The sequence below is a fragment of the Schistocerca cancellata genome, chromosome 1 (assembly GCF_023864275.1).
Source record: "Schistocerca cancellata isolate TAMUIC-IGC-003103 chromosome 1, iqSchCanc2.1, whole genome shotgun sequence".
Lineage (NCBI taxonomy): Eukaryota > Metazoa > Arthropoda > Insecta > Orthoptera > Acrididae > Schistocerca > Schistocerca cancellata.
The window spans coordinates 1,043,633,996-1,043,642,862 of record NC_064626.1 but is presented as its reverse complement, the minus strand read 5'-3'; positions in this window follow the sequence as shown (position 1 = coordinate 1,043,642,862).

Below are 8,867 nucleotides of genomic sequence, written 5' to 3'. Positions count from 1 at the left end.
TGGAATGGTAAGAAAGTGGGTGAGAGCATTTAAAGGTGGCCGCACAAATGTGCGTAATGAACAACGGAGTGGGCGTCCTACGGTCGTTAATGAAAGTTTGGTGCAGGAAGTGGACAATAAGGTGAGAGAAAATAGACGCTTTACGATTTCTTCCTTGCGGGATGACTTTCCTAATGTTTCCCGTAGTGTTTTGTATGGCATTGTGACCGAGCACTTGAATTACCGAAATTTGTGCGCACGTTGGGTACCGAAAATGTTGGCGGATGTGCAGAAAACCAAACGTTTAGACAGTGCATTGACTTTCCTTGAGCGGAACCACAACGACGGTGATGATTTCTTAAGCCAAATTGCTACGGGGGATGAAACATGGGTGGCCTATGTCACACCAGAATCAAAGCAACAGTCCATGGAAGTTGAGCAAGGGCATCGTTTTGCTGCAAAACAATGCCCGTCCGCGTGTGGCGAACCAGACCAAAGATCTCATCACATACTTTCGATGGGAAACTCTAGATCATCATCCGTACAGCCCCGATCTTGCGCCCATTGACTACCATTTGTTCCTGCACTTGATGAAACACCTAGGCTGTCAGCGTCTTCAAGACGATGACGAAGTCAAAACAGTGGTGATGCAGTGGTCAACAAGTCAGGCGGCAGACTTCTATGAGGAGGGTATTCAAAAACTGGTACTACGTTATGACAAGTTCCTCAATATTGACGGAAATTATGTAGAAAAGTAGATTAAGGTACAGGCTTTCATGTAAAAATAAAATTATTCAGATATCTTAGCACGTCTTTTTTTAAATTACATACTTACTTTTTTTAAATTTCATACTTACTTAAAAAACACGCCTCGCAGGATATAAGGGAGCTACCGACTTAGAAAGACACCTTAACGATGAAGAACTTAACAGGATGGTACAAACCAGCTCCACATCTGGCTCAATGCTCGATTTTATGAGCCATAAAAAATACACCTGTAGTGAGAAACTTTCAAGCCACAGAAAACACTCTAGCCTACCACACTGTTTTCCACCATTGTTCGTACAAATCGATGGATTGTACAAGCAAATTAAACAAAACAACTATTTCCAAAATTTGAGGTTGTACAAAATTTATTTTTTGGAAGAACTACAACAGAAGTCACAATAAATAATCCATTGCACCTCGCACTGTAGATGTTTTTGTCAAAACTTTGGATGACTAATTTATATATTTTGGCCTGGGGACAGATGCAAGTATTGATCGATGTAGCAATCTGAATGTGTACCAAGAATTTCTTGAAAGCAGTATCAGACTGCTCGATTCATATTCCGCTCCTCCACGACCTATTACAGCACTGAAAAACATTTCCAGCAGGTCTTTGCTGAGTTTATATGCCCGTACGAAAGTCTTCTGCCAGCGTCATACACAATTAAAGATGAATATAGACTTAATTACACCTACAGTATCATTTTTTGTTGAGTGAACCAGCCAAGGTCCCTCAAGAGATTCTTTTAATGTAAACTGGTAATCTTTTGATTGCTTTGCGTACTGGCATCACTATATTGTGGCAAAAGCCGTAAAATATAAACGCTTATTTTGCATAAAAACCGTACATTATGGATATAAACATTTCATTTCTTCCAAAAGCATAAAAAATATTTCACAGGTTTTGTTGAGGAGTTGTGAGAAGAGTAATGCCGCTTGTCAAACTGGTATTTTGTCTTCTATGCCTGTGGAAGCGGTGGACCAAATGACACACAGTGCAACAAAAACAAGTATTCACTGAAGTACTGTAATTCTGTTGCTTGTAAACAGAACTGTCGGTACGTTTCACCTGGCCAAATGTAAACACGATAACCATCGCATTAATATTAGGAATTTAAGTGAACTTAGGTTAACTGTACTGCTACACAGAAATAAGTCAAATGGTTTAATCGTTAAAATTAGTGCTTGATTTCAGCTATAAATGAGAAAAACTTTAACTGTTAGCTCTACTCCGCACAACGCGTGATAACAAACTCGGCTTCCTGCCCCGAATCACGTGACTTAGATATTGGTTTCAGTGTAATGACGCCACGCTTCGTCTGTATTATTTATGGTCTATGCTTTTAGCACCTCAGCAAAGGCTGCTAAGAATGGTAACTCACGATCGGCTTGTAGCTCATTCGCTCCTGAGACAAGCACTGCCTATTTGTCCCGGAGCGGCCAGTTTACAGCCTATAAAATGAATGAACGTGTAATAGGTTATGTACCGCAGAAGTAACACGAAAGTTAATGGCGAGTCGCTAAGAGGACCAGATACGGCCTCTAAGCTCCCTTTTTGTAAATAATATTAAGACGCTACGCACAACACTGCACACGAATCAGCACAATTTCATATCGGCTGCTTATTGTTACGGTACAAAGTACTGTACGTGGCTTGTGTTGGCCGCGACCTTAGACATTACGGGAACGGCACGAAGTCAGACGACTACATGGATCACAGAGGGACCGAGTGCAAGTACGTGACTAGTGAAACTTCCTGGCAGGTTAAAACTGGGTGCCAGACCGATACTCGAACTCAGGACCTTTGCCTTTCGCGGGCTAGTGCTCTACCAACTGAGCTACCCAAGCACGACTCATGCCCCGTCCTCAGAGCTTTACTTCTGCCGGTACCTCGTCTCCTACATTCCAAACTTTACAGAAGCTCTCCTGCGAAAGCTGTGAGGACGGGGCGTGAATCGTGCTTGGGTAGCTCAGGTGGTAGAGCACTTGCCCACGAAAGGCAAAGTTCCCGAGTTCGAGTCTCGGTCCGGCACCGCATACAGTTTTAACCTGCCAGGAAGTTTCATATCAGCGCACACTCCGCTACAGAGAGAAAATCTCATTCTACGTGACCAGTAATTATGGTTTATTAAAAATGTTCCCAATTGTATTCAGTAGTTTGGTTACGAGAACAGTGGTGTTCAAACAAAAGTCTTTGACTTACTGAGATGTCCAAACGAAAATATATAAAGAGTATTTCGAGAAATCGTAACTTTCCTATTTCTCGATGCATTCTTTTTGAGGATGGGTCCACACAGGAAAGAAAAAAATATGTATTCTGTTCTCAAAGGACAGTTAAACGAAATCAAAATAGAGCTGGATGCCCGTCACGTATATTACGCAATACCTTGAAACAAGGAATTGATTCTCCGTATTATGTGTAGAACTTTTTGTTATGGAAGTGTTCCAACATTTTTCCTGTGTATGCAATTCACACAGAGGAAATGAAAGATTTCTGTGAAATTGTGGACGCAATTTACCAACAGCTAACCAAACTACTCTACGACCAAACGGCTATCGTCATAACTATCAATAGAAAGAACTCTGCAGTTGTATCCAGCACTTCAATCTTATGTCCTCTCTCAGGGTAGGAGATCTGCGCCTATAAAAATTAGAAATTTTATACAGAATAACTTTAGTTGCAATATCTTTCACTTCTCTTTATTAATTTCTCTGAAAAACGAACTTGAGAATAATCCAGCCCCCTCAAAGCCAGACAAGCATTGAATTCCTTTTCAGACGCTGACTTGGAAAAAGAGTGCCAGGCGTACATCAAAAATGTGTCAAATTTGAATGGAACTTGCACTGAATACCTAGAAAAATGGATGCAGGCATTAGAAGAATTCAAATGGCTTAAAGAGATAAATGACTTTTGGTTTGAGAGTATTCTTCCATGTCTCTAGTATTTACAAACTGAAGATGTGAAAATAGTTGATTCCAAATTGTTGGATCAGTTTTGTAACATCAGGAATTGTCTCAAATTTACAGTATTGGACGAAAACTCAGAACTATATAAGCAGTAGCTTTCGTTGTTTGAAAATGTATCAATGTCGAAACATTTTCTGAAATTTTGAAAATTTGCCTATTTTTCTTTGTGATTTATGGTACCAATGCATCTACTGAACATGCGTTTTTTCCCCCCTCGTATAACTGTGCAATGGACAAAATGTTTGTTGATATATCGTGTCAAAGAAATTGACTGGTCAAATACAATTTCAAGGATGTTCTGTGAGGAGTTTTATAGCCATATTTTTCAAGATGATAATTTTGCCCAATTTTCTCAGCAGAACATTGTATTGAAAAATACACTTTCTATAACGATGCACCGCTAAAAAATACTGATAGTTACTTCAGGGTGATTGTATTCCATTTGTAACAATTAAATACGATTGTTTAATACTACAGCAGGTTTTCAATGTATTATTTTCTGCTCATATTGAGATTAGAGCATGTTTGTCGCTCCACTGTGTAAAATATAAACAGTTTATTTATTCTAATGTAAATCGTCAGGCGTTTTTAAAAGGTATCAGGCTTTTTGTAAAGCACCATCCTGCTTTTGATAATTGTGTGTTGGTAACTATAGTTAAACCAAAATTTTGCCACTCCAAATTTTCGAATGCCATGCAGTTCACTTTTTCTTCTGTGTTTGTCTGTCCCTACCACTCGAATTCTGTATCAACTTAATCCTCCTGCCACACCGAACAGCTACAGATCTTTAACACTTCTTACAAACTTGACAACAGCATCCTAATCAATTTACTTCTGAGTACTAATCTACCAACTCTCATGCTCTGTCACTCTCACACCAACCCCCTGCCCCCCCAACCTCTCATCAAAATCTTCTACCTAAAAAACTTTAAGCACCCTCTCCCCCTCATGTACCTGACTGAAAAATATAGCCAGATCTATACAAATTCTTCCACATTTAACAGAACACTCTTTTTCCGCTATGACAGGGCTCCTATTCTCTACATTCTACTCCTTCCCCTTCCAACAGCTTGCTTCTAGTCCTCTTCACCATTTTCATCCAGTATCCTTTCCAAAACACAGTCTCACAAAAAATGTCATCACCTGCTGTTCAATGTTTTTCTCAAATTAACAAATCGCTTTTTTCATTCATTCTTACTCCCTAGCAGTCCCAAACCACACTCCCTCATTACCAGCAACAGTGCCAAACAGCAATGGAAACTTCCAGTTTTATTTATGTACCTGATCAAAAAAGTAGCTTATAGTGTAATGAAAAACTTGGATTGTTACTGATATTGTCTGTTATAAACCAAATTTCCCTCATAAATTTTAATGATTTTTAAAGTCACTTTTATATACAGCCAATTTTAAATCTTCTTTACTGAAAATTGAATATACAATTATTACATGCTGACAGACCATTCCCCAACCATATGAGGCAAAATGGGATGAAATACCAATAAGAAAAAAACAATTGTTGAAAAGTTAGAACTGGGTGCTTATGTACTGAGGAGAAATGCAAGTAAGAAAGTGAAACATAACATTTGAAAATTTATGGACTTGATTTTTTCAGTTTATGGTGCTGTTACTGAATGTCAGAGAAAAGAATCCAACAGTTCCTAACTCCTTAACTTCATGAAACTTAAAGAGGACTAATATTTTCTTTTTCTTCATTATTATAATTAGTCCTACTTCATTTAAAAGAGAAACAAGACTGTACTTTAATGTCATTGATGATTGATCCAATTAAGCAGCACAATTAAACTACAAATGCTCCATTTCATTTCTCAGTCCAATTTTCTCCAATAATGCATTCTGTTCAGTCTGAAGTGACTTTTTAAATTGGTTTAGCAGTGCTATTTCTGGAGCTCATCAGTGCAATGACTCACAAGAGTGCTGGCACATTTTCTTGTTTGAAACTGTTTTCCCAGCAGTTACTTTAAGAGAGTGTGGCCACTTACCTTAGAGATGACCAACCATGCATTTATCCATTCCATCCCTCCAGCGGTAATAAATCAAATCACTGACATGACTGTCACAATCATCATGTTATTTCACTTTTATGGCAGAGAAGTGAACATAGAATGTGTTATATTTTATCTCTGAGTAAGTATTTGAAACCACAGTATAAAATCTTGAATTTCATTGTGTTGTTCAGACTCAATTACTGTGTCATCAGCAGTCAATACTGATTTTTATAACTGCAGTGACTTAATAATATTTAGTATTTGTATACATTCTCTGCGCTACAATTTAAATGACTGAATCTTGTGTGGCATACAGGGTCACCTCATTAAGCAAAATGTCATTGTAAATACTCTATTCATCTACATCTCAGTTTTCCTTAATACATTTTTTTTTTTAATTCGGTGAATTTCTGCGTTATTTGCTGTCACCATGGCATACAAGGTCACCTCATTAAGCAAAATGTCATTGTAAATACTCTATTCATCTACGTCTCAGTTTTCCTTAATGCATTTTTTTTAACTCTGTGTATTTCTGTGTTATTTGCTGTCACCATGGCAGTAACAAAATAGAAATGTGCCTGGCAACAAATTATAGGCTTTGTGAGAACACTATCCACAACAGGAACAATACTTGAATGATACAGGTGAATAAAGGCAATTTATTTTGCACTCCTGCAAATCTTAGAATACACAAACATTTCAGTTGTACCTGACATGTCGAAGTAAACAAAGGGAACTAGAAGAAAATCCCCTGGCAACAGGTAGGCACGCTGAACATGCTTAAAGATACAGCAGTGCATTTACAATTTTGGAAGATCTTCACTGTGTGTTCATCATGATCCAAGACTGGATATGGGCCAGTATTCTTTCTCAGTGTCTCATCATAGATGAGTATTATGTAGCATAAATCACTGAAGTGGAAAAGGAATGCCAAGTGAATTTAGTTAAACAATCCAGGTCCACACCTGGGAGTAAATGCACTGTCACAGGATTGCCAAATATTGGTGTTCATGTTAACTGTGCTAGGTGCAGCATCTGCATAGCGAAATGCTTGTTATGCTCATCTTTTATGGGCTCTCAAGGGGATGCACAAGCGCATGTGGTTTCTATGCAGATTTTTTTTCCCCTGATACTAACAAACCTTGCCTTTCAGGCTATCTATATTTAAGGTATTCAATTTAGATTTAATCTAGAAGTCCTCATTCTTGAAGCTTTATGTTGTAGAAGAGGGCTGCTAATATTGGTGTTATATAATTTCAGTGCAGGGGCAGCAAATCTAGTAATACTGGTTTCTGCTCATGCAGCATATGATGTGAAATATTGAGGTATATAGTTTTCCATCATAATCACTATTTCTCCAAAATACAAATGAATACCAGTAACTTACTTTGAGAGTTTTCAACAAAAGTTTATTTCATTGGAGTAAAAAGTAATTGGAAATCAATCTTTCCCCTTATATCATGAAACAGTAATATATCAAACACTTTGCAAATTGAAGTCAACTGTCTGTACATGTAGTCTTGTGCAGCAAAGAAATAATTTCATGACTACCGTGAGGATGTAGAAGCATGTTGGTGGGGATGGAAGCAAGAAGAAACAAAGTTAACTAATTAATCAATGGAACACAGTAATCACTTCATTTGAGGATTCAGAAGAGAAGAAACAAACAATTATGTTGATTAACACAAAATCTAAACTGTAAACGTGGACAGCATGCAGTCCCGAGCCCTCATAAGATTCTCACCTTGAGATCTATACATATAGTATACATTAACTAGCTTGCTCATTGCTTTCATAATGTTCCCTTCTCATGAAAGTACTCTGGTCCCAACTCTCCACAGCGGAGACTCGGGTACATCTTCTCAGAAGACATTCTTCAATTATTCATATTGAGATTCAGATCAGTGTACACCAGAATCAACTTCTTATCCAGTACTACCCAGCTGAAGGGGGATACTTGAATACACTGTTTAAGTAATTAGTGAAGGTTTGGTGTTACATGGATGTGTACTGCAACTGATATTGTTGTTCTGTAAGAAAGTCCTAAAGTCAAATACATCTTTCAGACCATCCCAAAAAAGTAGTGCACAGAAAGTCTTTTGATCCAGTTAATTGCATGTATCTCTGATTGGGGAAAGTAGATCTTAACTGGACAAAAGGGCATTTTGGGCTCAGTTGTGTGGGGTGGCACTCAAAGATAGAGGGCTTGCATCTTCTGAACTAGATGTCATACTTTTGCAAAAGGTCCATATGTCAGACACACGACGCCACATGCAGAATGGGGAGTCAGCTAAAGCAGTGTTGTGCAGTTGAGAGCTTGTCAGAAACTTTTTGTTGATGGTGAGGTACCTGATGGTGTGGATCTTCATTGTAAAATATTTTTGGTGAGTTGCTCACCACACTGCAAGCCATGGCACTCCCGGGTGATATCTTTCAGCCACATTCCAGTGGCGTTTCATCATCAGCTGGCCATACACATCACATGGCATAGGTGTCCTGGTACAGGGGAGATTTGCACGCACCAAGCTGTAATCAGGGAAGAGCTTTTTGATGTGGAGAGTGCAGGCGATGTGAGAGAGTGCCATAAGGGGCAGTCAGTATGGAGGTGCCAGTTCAAACATGAGGAGACAGTTGAAGCTGTGTCAAAAATGGGTCCTTATTTTGAGCCTGGTGTTGAAAACACTCAAATGTTGATCAGCTCCAGTTCTCTGCTGCAAGGGGGAAGGTGAAGACATCATATCGTATCTTGAAGATAAGTCTATTGCCAATGAAGTAACCAAATGATGCCGAGATCCACTGTACCATCACTGGAGTCACTGGTAGAATCTGCTCCAAATGAGATACCTGGGACGCCATGTGAGTGTCAATGAATGTGACCTTTTGTACCATATCTAAAGTTCGGAGGAGGTAGCCCAAGTGGAGAGCTTGTAAAAGGTGTCATACAGTGGACATCTTTTGTAAATACAATGCACAAACTCCTAAATGTATACATTTTCAGCAATGGGACCACTCTCCCCACCTGGAGCCCTCTGCCGATTTCCATCGCATGTGACTTGAGTATGTTTCTGTTACTGCCTGCTGCATTCCCTAATGGCTAGATCCATACTAGCAGCATCTGGATTCTCCTCCTCAGAATAGGCAGAAAAG